Raw genomic sequence first — 16,842 nt, 5'->3', positions numbered from 1 at the left:
TTACAATACATAAATAAATTATATATATTTATCCCTCAATATCTGTGGGGAGTTGGTTGCTAGACCTCCTGTGGATACCAAAATCTGCAGATGTTCAAGTGCCTGATATAAAATGGTATAGTATTTGCATATAACCTATGTACATCCTCCCATATGCTTTAAATCATCCCTAGATTACCTATAATACCTACTACAATGTAAATGCTATATGAAGAGTACTTATACTGTATTGTTTAGAGAATAATGACAAGAAAAAGTCTTACATGTTTAATACAGATGCAATTTTTTTGTTGTTGATAGAGAGTCTCGCTCTGTCTCCCAGGCTGGAGGGCAGTGGTGCGATCTCAGCTCACTGCAAGCTCTGCCTCCCAGGTTCACGCCATTCTTCTGCCTCAGCCTCCTGAGTAGCTGGGACTACAGGCACCTGCCACCACGCCCAGCTAATTTTTTTGTATTTTTAGTAGAGACAGGGTTCCACCATGTTAACCAGGATAGTCTCGATCTCCTGACCTCGTGATCTGCCCGCCTCGGCCTCCCAAAGTGCTAGGATTAGAGGCGTGAGCCACAGTGCCCGGCTACAGAAGCAATTTTTTCCAAATATTTTCCATTCACAGTTGAATCCATTAATGTGGAACCCATGGACATGGAGGGCCGACTATATATACATATATATATATACACACACGTATGTATATATGTATATATTTATATTTATAACTAAGTAAAATAAATAAAAGTTATCAGTTTCTTTTTTCTTTTGTTTTGTTTTGTTTTATTTGAGATGGAGTCTCGCTCTGTTGCTGGACAGGCTGGAGTGCAATGGCGTGATCTCGGCCCACCGCAACCTCCCCCTCCCAGGTTCAAGTGATTCTCCTGTCTCAGCCTCCCAAGTAGCTGGGATTACAGCCATATGCCACCAAGCTCAGCTAATTTTTTTGTATTTTAGTAGAGATAGGGTTTCACCGTGTTGCCCAGGCTGGCCTTGAACTCCTTAGCTCAGGTGATCCACCCACCTTGGCCTCCCCAAGTGCTGGGATTACAGGCGTGAACCACCGCACCTGGCCCTCAGTTTCTTAAAAATGTATATTCAATTGCAATAGCATTAGATTTGTGCATACATTTAAAGACTGACAAAAGCACATGAAAATTATGTTCTCTGCATTAAAGTTCACAACTTTAAATAATTTAATATTACTTAAATAATATTTAATTTAATAATTTAAATACTCCAAATTATTATAACCCAATAGGGGAATGGTTAAATAAGTTATGGTATCTCCACACATGGTAACTAGTCTCCAACACTGGCCCCCTACTGAACCACACCTCCAAAGATGAAGGTATGGCTCTTGTCTATTTCCCTCCCACATTAAACCAAGGCTGGCATGTGTGCCTAATAGAATATAGAAAAAGTATATACAACATCCAAGATTGGTCTTAAGCATTTCAGATTTCACCCTGGTCACTGGGAACACATGCTCTGGGGGAAGCCAGCTGCCATGTGAGAAGTCCAGATACACTGAGACCTTCCTGTTATGAGAAAGCCCAAGCTAGTCCTGTGAGAAGTCACATGGAGAGGGAGAAACTACCTGCTATTCTCAGACTGTTGCAGCCATTCTAGCTGAGCCACCAACAATATGTAAATGAAGAAGTCACCTTGGATATCCAACTCAGTCAAACCTTGAACTCCAGTCCTGCAGTCCTGCCACCATTTGACAGCAACCTCATTAGTAACTTAAAATGAAAAGTACACAACTGAGCTTAGTCAACCCACAGAACAGTGAGAGACAAAATAGCTGTTTTTAGTCACTAACTTTTGGAGTGAGGGGTTATCTGGCCATTGATAGCCATGACAGAAATTGGTACCTGGAAGTGAAGTGCTACCTTAACAAAATCTAAATCTAAAACATGTGACATTGGCTTTGGATGAGGCAGTGGGCAAAGGCCGGAAGGCCTTGAAACGACGATGAGGATAGTATTATTGGAGGCTAAAAGAAGTAGAACTAGTGTTATGTAATGGTGAAAAGTTTGGTAACATCTTACCCATGACAATGTGGAAAATACAAAATATTTCTAATGAATTGGTGAATTTGACTGGAGAGTTCCAGACAGAACATTCAAAGTTCTGCCAAAAAGTTTCTTTTAGCTACATATAAGGTAGATAAAAAGAGATGAGCAGGAGACAGAACTGTTCCCTTTTAAAATATAGTTTGGAGAAAATATACAGGTCCTAGAATCCTCTGTGTAGCCAACAGAAGGGTCTCAAAGTAAGAAAGAGCCTTAGGGTTATGATAAAGTAAAAGATGTGGCTGTAAGACATTTTATGAAACCTTAGAAAGATTTAAGGTTACCTATAAGAGATTTATAAATATTGCTTTTGTCCAATTGAATGAGCCCCAATAAGATTCATAGGCAATGCACAAAATTGTTAACAGACTAGTACTTAGAAAAACACCATCAGCTTAGACTGAGACAGAAACAGTTCAAAATAAAAAGAGCCACAACATTCTACAGTCAGCAAGCCAACTGAGATAACCACTCAGTAACAATTACAACCCATTTCTTATGGATAAGAAGAAATGACTCAGAAAGCAGAGATAAGAGCTATGAAGAACCATTTCTAGGTAACAGGACTGGGCCCTAATTTGGCACCTGGCACTATTGTGCCAATCTGAGATTCAGAATTGCTGTGAAATAGTAACTGCTGCATGCTGCAGCTCTCCCCTTTTTTGTATTATCCTATGTCAGTTTTACCATTGTTTTTTGGGTCTGGGGGCCATATAACTTGTCTCTTTAGTTAATGGACCTTCAGATGGTAAGGAACCACACTCAACAAGTTGCACCTGAGAAACAGTACATGCAGCATACTGAACCTGGTCCTGATTTCAATAGTGAGATTCTGGATCTTGAGACTGAGCCTATTTCTATGATGGGATGAGAACTTCAGGGCAGTTTTAGGAGGAAATTAGTGTACTTTTCACATGAGAGATAAACTGTGGTGGCCAGAAGGTAGAGTAGGGTACTTGTCACCAAGTGGCTACGATCAATTCCTTTTCTCCTGTATGCATACGGCACTCCCCTGTCAAAAAGTGGAGTCAGGGAGATCTGTTGTGCAGTGATAACCAGTACACCACACAAGGAACACTATGGGACATTCAAAGAATGTGATAGACTTACATGCACCTGGAAATAAGCCTGTAATACAGCATTAAGAAAAATAACTATTTAATATATGTAGCATGATTCTATCATTAAAAGAAATACATATATATATATACACATACACATATACATATTTTCTATGTTTACCAGCAGGGATCTAGACACATAGATACATACATTGAAATGTAGACAGATATAGACTTGGTATATGTATAAATATATCTGTATAAGCATAGAAAAAAAAGTCAAACTATACCTCAAACTGCTATAGAAGTTATCGGAAGATTAAATTAGATGGACAGAGGGAAGTAAAACTTTGGTTTATTTAAATACATTTTTAAATGTGCTGGAATTGTAAGTAATTTATATGCTTTGGGGGATTTTCAGGATATTTTTAAATAAAATTTTAATTTATTATGCTTAAACGAGTGCTAGTATGTAGAAGGCAGTGTGTTCCTTGTCATTTAAGTTACAGTAACAATATCAACCATCCTTTAAAATTAAAAAAAAAATTTAGAAAAACTGATGTATTTTTATGATCAAAGAAAAACTATGTACTTAATGCAAAAGATGGAAAGAAATACAGCAGATTCTCCCATAAAGCTACGTTGTTTTCAAAAACCTAGAACTCTGCAAAGTCAGGCATTGTCAATAATAGGACTTATCAGTAAAAACAGAGTCTATACAGCCCAGAAAACTTATAAAACTGTGTAATGAAAACAATCAAGACAATAGCAGAGTTAAATCTTCTGTGGCATTTGCCCAGCATCACAGTCGGATGATCTTTTTCAGCTTTAAATACTGGAACTTAGAATTCCTTCTTCAAGAGGAAAGTCTTTGAGGGCATTTGCTTCTAATAGAGACCAGTTTCATCTCAACTTTAAAATCTATTTAAAGTCTACAGGAATTCAAAAACATGTGCTGGGATAATAATTTTTATTATACATCAGCTTTGTTTCTTGAGGCATATTGATTGGGCTTTTTCATGAATTGTAAGAAAGCTTGCTTTTATCTCTTCAAAACATTAAGGTGCTTGGAAGAAAGATCTCATATGAACCTACATGACTTCTACCACGATACAGCAGAACAGATGGTGCAAAAAAATACAAATATTAGTTCTTTCTAGCAAAGCTGCATCACAGGAGAGGATCCCCGAAATGATGAGACTTAGAGCTTACATAGGGCAGCTAGTGCATTTGCCCCTCATTTCTTCTGGAAAGAAAGAGAGAGAGACTTTCACTCTGGAATGTAAGAAACCCTCTCTGAGGATGTGGGGGAAAGGTCCCTAGGTTTTTGCTACCCAGAAATGTAATGCAAATGACCCTATGGCAGCAAATTCTCTAAATCTGTCTGGAACAATACACTATTTCTAGCTTCTCAGGCATATTTGCTATTCAATTATTGTTTAACCATTTTTGCCAATTTTCTTTGCTCAGAAAGCCAAGAATGTGCAGAAACATAAAAATATTCATGGAAAATTGTCTCCCAACACTACTCTGGAACTTGTCATCACCCCAAACCTCTCTACCACCCAAGTCACTGAATCAGTTTCCTACTAACTCCTTTCTATCCAGCTAGCTAGTTCGACTCCTCAGATTACAAGTGTTCTTCAACTTCTTCAGGGCCCCTTCCATTGACTCTTCTACTCTCTTCCAATCTATCAGCCTTCGTTTTCAAATTCCTCCTTTCTAAGCTTGAATTTCATTATATGTCATTTCAATAACATATTTGCCAGGGCCCCAAACTCCATTCCTTTCTGTCTTTATATTAGCAGCTGCTAACAAGATCCCAGTGTTGCCTGAACCCAACTGTCTTTTTTTCCTTTTTTCCCTTAATCTTTCTAAACCCAAATACGGAAGTAGTGCTGATGAAAGCCACACACAGAGTGGATCTGCACTGTTGTGAAGTCATGAACATCAAAACCAGCACGTCCTCAACACATATCAGCAAGATTTCCACAAGCACCTGTCAGTTCTCTCTCCCACCTCTCTAGTGAATTTCTCAAACTTTCTCCAGTCTCCTCAGATCTCTGACTTGCTTTTTTATCTTGCACCTTTCCTTCCACTCTTAACAAATGACCTCACTTCCTACTTTACACAGAAAACAAAAGCCACAAGACAGGAACTCCCACAATGGGCCCTTATATCTGCACCATCCCATTTTTTCTCCTTTCTGTAGAATAAAATTAGCCCTTCTCCTTTCTAAGGCCAATTGCTCCAATCATTACACTGGCTTTCAGGAAGCTTTCACTAGCTCTTTTTTCTTTTTTTTCATTCAGCATTTCTCTCTTGCTTGGATCTTTCCCACTGACATTTACTTACTCAAGTTTCTCCCATCTACAAAGGAAAAAAACAAAATAAAACCTCCTTATACCTTCTAACCAGTCTTCCTACATTGATACTTGCTGCCTTCCCAATCTGTTCTCCACCCTGCAATCTTTGTGTTCTTTACAAATTACACAGTCACCACCCCCCTCCACAACCATGCCCCACTTAAATCTCTTCAGTGGTTTCCCTAACCCTTCAACTGACAACCCAAACCCTTCACACGCCTTACAAAGTCCTGAATGACCTGACATATGCCCATATTTTCAGCTTTATTTTGCACCACTCTCTTCCCTCACTCTCTATACTACAGCCTGACTGTTCTGTTCACAGTCCATCAAACGTACCACAGCCCTCTGTCCCCAAGGCCCTTGCACATGCTGCTCAAGAAGTTACCTGTGGCCTCATTCTGTTAACCTCTCCCAAGCCCTAAGTGGCCAGCTCACCCACTTCAAAAATTATCTCATTTAGGCAAGACTTCCCAGAAAAACCAAGTCAGATAACTTTCCTTTAGAATAATTACCTCTGAAATACATATTTGTGATTATTTGATTAGTTATCACGTCCTTCCACCAGATTATAAGTTCTATTAAGGAAAAAAAAATACGAAATTATTTAACTGAAGCCCAGCTAATAGTAGGTAAAGTACTAAAAATACTTTTGATGAATGGATGAACAAGTAAAAAAATGAATGAAAGAATGAATGAATAAATAAACCAATGAATTAATTAAGACTGACACATTACTGGTCCTGTAATCTAGTTAGGATTTATAAGGGGTCATCCACCCAATTCTAACTAGATTACAGGACCAGTAGAAGTTGTCACAAACACATCACTGGTGTTCTATTTCTAAAATAACCTGGATTATATACTGAAGGAAGGAAGGGTTAAGAGACCCAGTGCAGTCTTCTGCACATCCCCTACCATCTTGCTAATCCCCAAAGGGGGGCACTCACCACAAGGCATGGTAGTCGTTTCAGTGTCCATTATTCCTGGCATGACTGTTGAGTGATATTTCAGTTACAGCCCTCTTACCTTTGATTGTGGGGGTCATCTGAGCCTAAGAGAGCTCACTCTTAATCCTGCCCAGGAAATGCAATATCGTATTCCAGTTTGGTGGTTGAATGTACCACATGGGTACACATGGCCAAGACATTGCAAGCTTATGGACTCTATGGGGCCTATATGCTTGCTGGAGAAAATTCTGAGGTTTAAATACTTGAAAGAGATGACCACAGGAGTTGAGTTTTTAGATATATTTTTAGGGGGTCTGATCTGGAAGCTACTTTCTCACCATTAGCATAGAGTCGGCATTCTGAGAAGAACTACTATAGGAAGGACAGATGGTTCTCATTTCCAGGTAGACTCCTCAGAAAACACTGGGGTGAACTTGTCATTAGGGTACCTAAAGAATTAAAAACAATTCAATTTAGTGGCTGCAAATAACAACAACAGTAATAGTAACTACTTATTATGGATCTTCTAGAAGCTGATGTTTCACATAATGTTTACAGCAATCCAATGGGACAGAAAACATCTTTGTCATTTTATATATGAGAAAATTGAACGTTGGGAAAGTAATTTTCCCAAGATTCCTCAGCTTGTAGGTGAGAAATCCAGATTTCAAATTTCAGATTTCAGATTTGTCTGAAACAAAAAAAAACTCTTGATTTTTCTAGAGATAGCACTATGAAGATACCTGAAGTAATGTTGAGAGTATGACTTTCAGAGGGCACTGTATTTCTCCATAGTTTCCTCACCTCCTGTATCCTTACTTCAAATACTTAGGTCTTTCTCTCTCTCATCTCAAACCATTGCCTTTTGTCTGATGGAGCACAAAATCAGATGTCCTAGAGAGATGGTGGTCTGGATGGAGTCCATCTAGGAAAGATTCCCTGACCATCACCCTCATCTGCACTGAGCAAAAAAGCCCTCTGTTGGGTTTCAAAGCACCTTGAGACTACACCTATTTACCAGTTTATGGTTCTCTGATACAGAGCTTCTGAATTGGAAGAACCACGTCATTGTCACATTTGCATTTAGAGCATCTGGCCCTGGATCTGGCACATAGAACATGCTAAAATATGGTTTTTGGATTAAAGTACATCCAGATATCTCCTTACTGCCCCCGCCAGCATCCTTATGAATGGACTCCATACTTTTTAAAGTAAAAAATACAGAAAAAGGTCTCCAGAGACACACAGTACCTGCCTAAAAACAAGCTTCATGAAAAGAATGAAGAATGGACTCCTGACCCCACGCCACCACTCTAACAAGCATTAAGTAACAAGTAACAGTTAGTAATGGTGGAAGAATTAAATGAGTATGGAAAGAGACCGTCTCTAAGGCATAGTGTAAAATAAAGACCTAAAGCTGAGAATGGATATTAAGAAAAAGCCTTCTGGCGAACCAGCCTCCACCCAACACACAAAGTGTCACTACAGGAATTTGAAGTCTGTAGTACACTGTAGTTAACCAGAGCAATAGCAATCTCTATTCCAATTAAATCCCTAAGTAGATTGGTTCAATAATCCACATTAGAGTCCTAGCAGAAGGAAATCTGCTCATTTCCAGGAATAAAAATCATTTACCTGGCCATCACGGTGGCTCACACCTGTAATCCCGGCATTTTGGGAGGCCGAGGCGGGCGGATCACCTGAGGTCAGGAGTTTGAGACTAGCCTAGCCAACATGGCAAAACCTTGCCTCTACTAGAAATAATAATTTTAAAAAATTAGCCGGGTGTGGCAGCGCACACCTGTAATCCCAGCTACTTGGAAGGGTGAAGCAGGAGAATCACTTGAACCTGGGAGGTGGAGGTTGCAGTGAGCCTGGATTGTGCCACTGCACTCCAGCCTGGGTGACAAAGTAAGACTCTGTCTCAAAAAAAAAAAAAAAAAATCACTTACTTTAGTATATATTGTCCTACAGAAAGTATACAGCTTTCAACCAAAAAAGTACAAAGCATACAAAAATAAAGCAAGAAAAACAACACAGTGGCATGAGTAAATCGACAGAAGCAGACTCAGATATAATACAGATATCAAAACCATAAATAGGAAATTCAAAATAACTATAATTAATATGTTGAAAGTTCTAATGGGAAAAGGAGACAACACACAGGATCAGATAAGTAATTTCAGCAGAGAGAGAGAGTACTAAGGAAGATTTAAGTAGGAATGCTACAAATAATAATAATAAAAAAGTAACAGATATGAAGAATGCCTTTGAGTGTATCATCAATACATTTGACTAGTCAAAGAAAGAATCAGTAAGCTTCATATAGGTCAATATAAGTTATTTGAATTAAAAGAAAAACAAGAATGAAAAAAGTAGAATAGAATATCCAAGGAATGTAGAACAATGACATATACCTAAGATGCGTTTAATTGAAATTCTACAAGAAGAGAGAGGGAATAGGGCAGAATAAACATTTGAACATATAACAACCAAGATTTTTCCAAAATTAACATTAGACACCAAACCACAGATCCAAGAAACACAAAGAACACCAGTGAGGATACACACAATACAAACAAACAAATTAAAAAACAAACCTGAGATATGTCTTATCCAAATGATAAAAAACAAAGAGAGGAGAAAGAGAAAATTTCTGAAGGCAGCCAAAAATAAAAGACATTAATATTGATATAAATAAATAACAGGGGGAAGAAGAGACAAGTCTCACTTGTAGAAGATCCTAAATGATTTATGTAGTTACTCTACCCTTAAGGAGAATAAACCTAACTCCCCATTGTTTAATCATGGGCTGTTTATATGGACTTCCTTCCAAAGATTTCAAAAGTAAAAGAGAGAGGAGTAATTTTACAGTGGAGAAATCTGACAAATACTATCTTAGCCACGTGATCAAGGTCAACATCAAGAGTGAAAAGTTATGTTAACAGTAAGTCTCCTTAATATGATTATTAGAAAAATGGCACTTTACCTCTGTGGTCTTCCTCCCCAAAAACCCATAACCCCAGTCGAATCTTGAGAAAATCATCAGACAAATCCAAATTGAGGGACATTCTACAAAACACATGACCAGTACTCCTCAATCTATCATAGTCATCAAAAATAAAGAAATCCTGAAAAACTGTCGCAGCCTAGAGGAGTTAAGGAGACATGATCACAACATAATGTGGTAGATGGGATCCTAGAGCACAAAAATGCCATCAGGTAAAAACTAAGGAAATCTGAATAAAGTACAGACTTTAGTTAATAATAATTTTTCAATATTGGGTCAGATGTACCATACTAACATAAGATATTAATAATGGGTAAACCGGATATGAGATATACTGGAACTCTCTGTACTATTGTTGCAGTTTTTCTGTAAACCTAAAACTCTTCTAAAAATAAAATTTATTAAAACAAAACTAAACTAAAGATACATTCTATACAGAGGAACAAAAATAAGAACAAACTTCTCGTTGGAAATCATGTAAGCCAGAAGAAAATGGAGTGACATCATTAAGATTTTTAAAAAACTGTCAGCCAGAGTTCTGTACCCAGGAAAACATCTTTTAAAACTAAAGGTGAAATAAAATCTTTCTCGAAAAGAAAAATGGAGAATTAATTGGTAATAGGCCTGCATTATAAGAAATGTTTGAGAAGGCTATCCAGGTAGAAGTAATATAGCACCAGAGAGAAAGTTGGATCTGCACAAACAAATAAAGAGTTGTGGGAAAGGAAATAAATAAAGATTTAAAAATGCATTTTCTTACTCCTAAGTGCTCTAAATGATAATTGATTATGCAAAGAAAAAAATAGTAGCAATATACTATGTGCTTGCAGCATATGTAAAATTAAATGTATAGCATAAAGTAAAAGATGAAGGAATTTGAATATACTGTTGCAAGGTCCATACACTACATGTGAAGTGATTTAATATTATTTGAAGGTAAACTCAGATTAATTAAAGATAAATATTGTAACTCTAGGGCAACCACTAAAAGTAAAAATATAAAAGAGGTATAAATAATAAGCCAATAGTATTTTCAAGAGCTATCTGCATTTCCATATTCACTGCAGCATTATTCACAATCACCGAGGCATCAAAGCAACAACCTAAATGTCCACTGACTCCTAAATGGATAAAGAAAATGTAATATATACACACAAGGGAATATTATTCATCCTTAAAAAAGAAGAAAATCCTGCCTCTTACAGCAACATGGATGAACCTGGGATACATTATGCTAAGTAAAATAAGCCAGACACAGAAGGACAAATACTACATGATATTACTTATGTAATGAACCTAAAGTAGTCAAACTCATAGAAGCAGAGAATAGAAGGATAGTGGTCAGAGATTGTGGGGAGGGAGAAATGGAAGGTATGAGTCAAAGTGTACAAAGTTTTGATTATATAAAATGGATAATCTTAGAGATCTACTGTAAAGCACAGGGACTGTAATTACCAATAATATATTGTATCCTTAAAATTTTGCTTTAAAAGCAGATCTAATGTTGAGTGCTTTTATCACAAATAATAATAATTATTATTATTATAATAAAGAAAGAAAGCAGGAGGAAATTTTTGGAAGTGAAGTATAGGTTTATGGCATGATTTATGGTGAAGTATAGGTTTATGGTGATGATTTGATGAGTGCATACTTATCTCCTAACTCATCAAGTTGTATAAATTAAATAAGGACAGATTTTGTATGTCAATTATACTTCAATAAGATGGTTTAAAAATATAATAATTAAAGCCAAAAATTGGAAATAGTACAAATTTCCTTCCATGGGTGAATGGATAAACAAACTGATACATCCATACAATGGAATACTCTTTTACAATAAAAAGAAGTAAATTACTCATGCATGAAACAATACGAATGAATCTCAAATGCATTTTGCTAATGAAATAGGTCAGACTCAAAAGACTATATGCTATAGTTTCCCTTTATATGTTATTCAAAACAAGACAAAACTATGGGGATGGAGAACAGATCAGCAGTTAGCAGAGGCTGGAGGTAGAAAAAAGACTGATGACAACCAGGCAGCATGAGAAATTTTTTTGAAGTGATGGAACTCTTGGTATGTTGATTGTGGTAGTAGATACCTTATAGTCCAAACTATACACCACATACTTATACATAATGGAGTACTATTCAGTTATAAAAAAGGATGAGATCCTGTCATTTGCAATAACATGGATGGAACTGGAGGTCACTATGTTAAATGAAATAAGCCAAGCACAGAAAGACAAACATCACACGTACTCACTTATTCCTAGGGGGTAAAAATCAAAATAATTGAACATATGTAGAAGGATGGTTACCAGAGGCTGGGAAGGGTACTGGGATGCTGGGAGGAGGTGGGAATGGTTAATGGGTACAAAAAACAGAAAGAATGAATAATATCTTGTGTTTGATAGCACAACAGGGTGACTATAGTCAAAATAATTTAATTGTACATTTTTAAATAACTAACAGAGTATAACTGGATGGTTTGTAACACAAAGGATAAATGCTTGTGGGGATGAACACCCCATTTTCCACAATGTGATTATTATGCATTATATGCCTGTATCAAACTATCTAATGCACCCCATCAATATATACACTTACTATGTACCCACAAAAATTAAACATTAAAAAAAACTATATACCACAATGAATCAATTTTATGAAATGCAGATTTTAAAAAATGAAGCTTCTCTTATACAAAGAGAAGATAGAAATGAAGAAAAACAGTCTACCCTCTACACCTGGTCACTCTACAGAGGAGGTCTTGACACCAAGAAAAATCACTGCCCTACCAAGCAACCAAGGCCTTGGGCAAACCATTTAGCTCTGTACTTCACAAAAGCTTTCAGGAAAACAAAAATGCAAGTTAAGATATAATAATCAAATCAGATATGTCCTGACACCCCCCGCCCCTCCACCAAGCCCTTGATTATAGGCCAACACTGCAGAATGTTTGAGCAAATATAACAGCTTTTTTCCCCTTCAACAAATTGAGGGCTGGAAAGCCTATAAATGTGCTATTTCAGCTGTTTTTCGCAGCTTATCATGATTTTGTGAAAGTCTGGCCCCAAGACTTTGGATCCCTTCTTAATAACATTTAATGCTACCATTATGTAACTGAATCCATTTTGTCAGTGTAGTGGGAATATCATTAAACTGTAACTCATTTCACTGTCTTCTAGCTTTCAGACCCTCAAGTGACTGAGTCCAGAACACCAGGAACTTGAAGCAGGGAGTGATCCTAAACCTTCCTCCACCCACCACCCTCCTGGGTCAGGCTGTTTTTCCACACTGTGACGTTACCCTTTTGTTATCATCAAGACCTTGCGATGGATGCTTGAGGCTCACAGAGTGCACGCCTGGAATCTGTAGGGCTCCTCCTTATCTGTCAATGCCTTAAACTTCCTGATGCTGAGTGACATTCCTCATTTTGCCGAGTCTCAGTCCAGGTGCAGAGTATTTTTGGAAATGCAATCATATCAGGAGATGGTACTTTTTACATCAGTTGCCCCCTCAACATTAAGTACGTACCTGGCACCTTGCCACCTAATATGCAAGTAGCCACATTATTATGGAAACCACATGTTCATTAGCAAGGTTGGCACCAACACAACCTCCACTGTCCGAAGTTAATGTTATGTTCCATTATAGTCCAGACAACAGGACAGTGTAGGATACAGTTTGGGCATGAGAACAAACAGTCTTGTTTGATGAAATCTGAGTCTTCAACTGTTAGAAATATGATCCAGTTTCTATCTTGACATATGTCTGCACTGATGTTTCAGAAAAGGACATGTTTTGAAAGAAAATACCATTCTTTTAGTGTTATCTTTGCAAAATTGTATTTAATTCTTTCTACCACTTTCACGGACAACCAGAATCCGCTGGCTTCTTGCTGGGCTAATCACTTCATCCCTAGAGATTCATGCAAGAGTATTTCACTTAATATAAAGGAGTGACTCAGAATCATTGCTTTCAATTAAGAAAGGCTGAGAGAGTCCTGAGAACAGTATTCTCTTCTTTTAGAAGCAGGGAGGAGGGGTGCTAAGATAAGGAGGGAGAGAAGGAAAAAAGAGAGGGGAAAAGAATATAAGAAGAAAAAGACTTGTGTATTCAAAATGAAAGCATCAATTCCATGCATTTTGTTTCATAAAATTTAATTCAGATTGCACAAGTTCTCAGGCTTTCAGACATTATGATGTACAATGTGTAATTAATCTCTTGCTCCATCCTGATAGAAAGGCATACTAGATTTTTTAAAACTTATTATTATCATTAATTATTATCCTGTGTGTGTCACATATAGGTCAGAGAGCTTGGATTTTTCTGTATCCCTTACTGGTGAAGCAAACCCACTTTTTGCATGTATGCTTAACAAAGCTGCCAAAAGTATTTGTTTAAACCCATGAGTTGCATTGCTTTACAAAAGTTTCTTATAGCTCACATATGTTCAAGTCGTTTCTTATTTATATGTGGCAATCATAAGCAGAATTTCATGAATTAAGAAACCTAAGCGTGGGACATGGATTAAAGGATTTTTATGTTTGCTGCTAGAAATAGTGGCCTTGAAGACCAGGTATTTTCCCCAGATGATCCATGAGGTATTATAATCTTCCCATGAATAGCTAGGTCTATTATAATAAAATATTTTGCAGAAATCTGAGGATGACCTACCCTCACCAGTTTCTCCCAAAATAAGCCATATTCCAACCAAAAATAAAGAGTATTTTTAGATCAGTGTAAAAGCAGCAGTCAATAAACTACATTGGTGAGCAAACCATCCTACCAAGTTTCCTGACAAGTAATTTCTTGGACTTCCTGAGGAGATGGATCTGAGCCAGTACTAGATTATCCAAAAGCAACACAAGTGTTTAGGCCCCCAACAAGGTGAGAACACTAAATGATGAGAAAATAACCTTTGTGAGAATTTGATACTTAATTTTTTATAAAAACTATTAAAATAATAACATGGAAAAAGAATAAAAGTTAAAGTATTTTTTACTATCTTGTACTTATCTGTACTTTCTATGCTTATTTCTAGTTTGTTATTATTTTTCTTTTAACTGGTGTTGGAGGGGAATATTCCTTATGGTGCTAGAGGCATTGCATAGTCATCTGGCAGCTCTGATCTGCTTACAGTCGTGAGACCTGAGAGGAAAATCCCTGACCTCTTGTTTCATAAACGTCCTCTTTCTTCCTGGACTCAGACGCCACCTCCGTTTTGGGTCTTCCCAAGCCCTAACAGAGCAAGCAAAAATTTCAGTGATTCACTCCTGTTTTCTACTTCACATAAATTCAGTCCAAAACCATCTGAAGATAGAAACACAGCCTCCTTTTCTTGGTATAAGCAAAGGGTTAATGCTGACAAACGACGCGGTGAATGTGTCCCGTTCTGCGTGTGCTTGCACGTCTAGTCAGAACTGCTCTGCTCATGCTTGTTTCTCATATGACCTTTACAAGCAGCGAAGAAAGGCGTCCATTGTTTCCTTGCATCTCGTGGATTTAAAAACATAGTCCCCACAACAACTAAAAAGGCAAGTCAGGGAAGGAATGCCAAAAGCAAAAACAAAGTATTTCACCCCAGGAAAAGCCATATATAGTCAGTTATGAGATAGTGTTTGACTTAGAAATTGCACCCATATCTGTGAGATAGGTGGTGGACTGGATAGTTGTAAAATAAAGTTTGTATGCTCTCTTAGTCCCCACTCAGCTCCCTACAGTCTTCCTACAGTACTATGTAATTTTTATTTTTAAGCAAAAGATGGGGCTAAAAGTCAATCATGTGAGCCCACCTGACTGAATTGGTACCAAGGCGTAATTCTTTTCTATGATAAATAGACAGACAGATAGTAGAGAGAGAGATAATAGATAAATAATAGATGACAGAGAAAATTAGATTAATATATATTATCTATAGTACTTATAGAGCTATATACATATGTAATATATAATTATATATTAAATATTAAATTATACATATTATGCTAATATATATTAAATTAATATAGCATATATTATAATATAAATTAGTATTATACATTAAGTTATATACATATATTGGCAACCACTGATGATAATTGCCTGGATCTGTTAATCCATTAAATGTTGCGAAGTGATAATACTTTAATTCTCATCTCTTTCCCATGTATTACCTAGACTCTGTCTCTAAGAGAAATTTCCCTTCATCAATTGTTTATTCTGAAGTACTTTTAGTATAGGGAAGGCAGGATAAATGCTTACTATTTCTTTTCTATTTCCTATTCTTTAAAATAATGAATTGGTTCTTCAAGTCTTTCTAAGGTGACCAATGTGATGTTTTTTAGTACCATTAAAAGTCATGCATTTAAATATATTTCATGTATCATGATTCATTGACATCTTTTGTCCTTATTGTTGCTCAAAACTTAGCCAGTGGGAGCAACTTCAAAACGTTTCCTTTTCAGCATATCCTCTTACGTAGTCTTATAACTTCCTTGAGCGTCATTGCTTTCTGGTGTGACAAGATGCTCCAGACTATCCCTGTACATTTTCTATTCCAGAGTTAGAATCACCCATTTCTCTGCAGTCCTGGTTCTTTCTATGGGGAAATGGGACTTAAAGAACACAATCTGAATCCTACAGCTACTCATTATCAGTGGACTGGTGATGGGTTTTATTTCTTTGCATTAAAAAGATGGATTTTTTTAGTATGTAGGATATTTTTTGAGATAAAACATATCTCAGTTTACACTGCTGCCTTTTTACTCAACCTCCTTCATCTCATATTTGAATTTTCTTTTTTGCATGCCAAAAACTCTAGCTCTAAATGACACTCAGAATGTTTTTAAACTTGGGGTTTTATCAATCTGATAGTTAAGTACTATGTCAACATAATTTTAACTTGCACTTCTCTTACTATGCACGAGATTGTGTATCTGTTCACATGTCCAAGGGTATTTGCATTTCATTTTTTTCTGACTTGTGTCTATCTCTAGGTGATTTTTCTATAGAGTCATTGGTCTCTAAAAACCTCTCTGTCTTTAGAAGCTGTATTATATAAAAATATAACATTCTGTCCATTATAGAAATTGCAAATAATTTTTCCCATATTTGTCTCTCTTTTTGTTTTTTGCTTTTCTTATGATAGTTTTTTCAGTCATGTAAAATGTTTGTATACATATATTATCAAGTGTATCAACCTTTCCCATTGTTGCTTCTGCATTTTCAGTCATAGTTACGAAAGTGCTTCACTATGTTTTTTCTGTTACTTATACAGTGTCATTGCTTACATTTAAATCTCTAATATATTTAAAGTTTATTTTGATGTGCAGTGTGAGGAATGGATCCAATTTTATCTTTGCAAAAGGTCAACCAGTTTTCCCAAAAACACTTTTTAAAAG

General features: G+C 36.7%; 1 long non-coding RNA gene across 3 annotated transcripts in view; it reads right to left on the bottom strand.

Annotated features, from left to right (window-relative positions):
- Positions 1-16,842, bottom strand: part of LOC104001837 (uncharacterized) — a 262,940-nt gene that overhangs the window by 93,074 nt on the left and 153,024 nt on the right. For 2 of the 3 annotated variants that reach the window (XR_001708725.3, XR_008538816.2), the window contains one exon: positions 6,730-6,893. This is a non-coding gene — a long non-coding RNA (uncharacterized LOC104001837). Of the gene's footprint in view, positions 1-6,729; positions 6,894-16,842 lie in introns of those variants that run through there. The other variant, XR_008538815.2, reaches the window with a different exon arrangement.

The sequence above is a fragment of the Pan troglodytes genome, chromosome 14 (assembly GCF_028858775.2).
Source record: "Pan troglodytes isolate AG18354 chromosome 14, NHGRI_mPanTro3-v2.0_pri, whole genome shotgun sequence".
Classification (NCBI taxonomy): Eukaryota; Metazoa; Chordata; class Mammalia; order Primates; family Hominidae; genus Pan; species Pan troglodytes.
This window is presented reverse-complemented; position numbering and strand designations above follow the sequence as displayed.